Genomic DNA, 940 nt, shown 5'->3' with positions numbered 1-940 from the left:
CACACACACACACACACACACACACACACACACACACTCACCAGCTCGGATCCGCGAGAGTCAGCAGAGCTGCAGCCCGGTCCTGCGGCTCCTCCGGCGGCTTCCAGGCTCGAGATCAACCGCGACGCCGCCTCAGCACATTCACCTGCTGAGCGCTCACATTCTACACGCTGCTCGCGGTCAAACACGGCTAATCTGTGGCTTTAACCTGTATGTCGACATGTTTTTGCAGTCAAACACTTCTAATCTGAGGTAACTTACTTTATGTCGGTTTGTTGTTGTTTGTTAACGTACCTGCTAACTCGCTGAAGTTACACACAAACTTTAACGTTGGTTCAGTTCAACGCGAGTAAGCATAGACGGTTCGAATATAAGTCGGTTTAAGAATCCTGAGCGTTTATTCCGTGTATACGTGCCGAGTTATGATTTATTGATCGACGGTAAAAGAGCCGGTGTTTGATTGACAGCGGCAGATGGTGACGCAGGCAGAGTGTGGGCGGGGCCAGAGTATCACGCACAGAAACACGAGACGAACGTCAACGTCATGAGAAATAAACACAGCGACATCGTGAACTGAAATGCGTTTAATTAGTGTTCCGTCAAAACAAGCGTTTTCTGTATTTTCTACAAAACTGGAAATGTTGCTTTGGCAAGTACTGAAGTTGCTAAAACTAAAATTTAAATATAAATTAGGCTAAAGCTAGAAATATTAAAACAAAATACATTTTAGAAATGTTGCAATGGCAACTAACTGACGTAAAATAAGATTACTAACTGATATAAACCTAAAACCATTTTAAAAAACAAATTAATACCATTAACAAATCTTAAATATTACAATATTATACACACACACACACACAATATTAGGCCGTATAGTATATACGACAACAACAACAACAAACTGGATCCTAACCAGTCAGGTTTCAGGAGTGGCCAT

At 42.2% G+C, this 940-nt stretch overlaps 1 protein-coding gene across 1 annotated transcript in view; it reads right to left on the bottom strand.

Annotated features, from left to right (window-relative positions):
* LOC107576405 (ectonucleoside triphosphate diphosphohydrolase 5-like) overlaps positions 1-523 on the bottom strand; it is an 11,166-nt gene extending 10,643 nt beyond the window's left edge. Inside the window, exon 1 of the mRNA XM_016262588.1 lies at positions 42-523. The gene's annotated coding sequence lies outside the window, so the exon portion shown is untranslated. The remainder of the gene's footprint in view (positions 1-41) is intronic.
* Positions 524-940: the final 417 nt, after the last annotated feature.

The sequence above is a fragment of the Sinocyclocheilus grahami genome, unplaced genomic scaffold, assembly GCF_001515645.1.
Source record: "Sinocyclocheilus grahami isolate Dianchi unplaced genomic scaffold, SAMN03320097.WGS_v1.1 scaffold3634.1, whole genome shotgun sequence".
NCBI lineage: Eukaryota > Metazoa > Chordata > Actinopteri > Cypriniformes > Cyprinidae > Sinocyclocheilus > Sinocyclocheilus grahami.
Note: the sequence above shows the minus strand (reverse complement) of the source record. Positions and strands in the feature narration are given on the sequence as shown.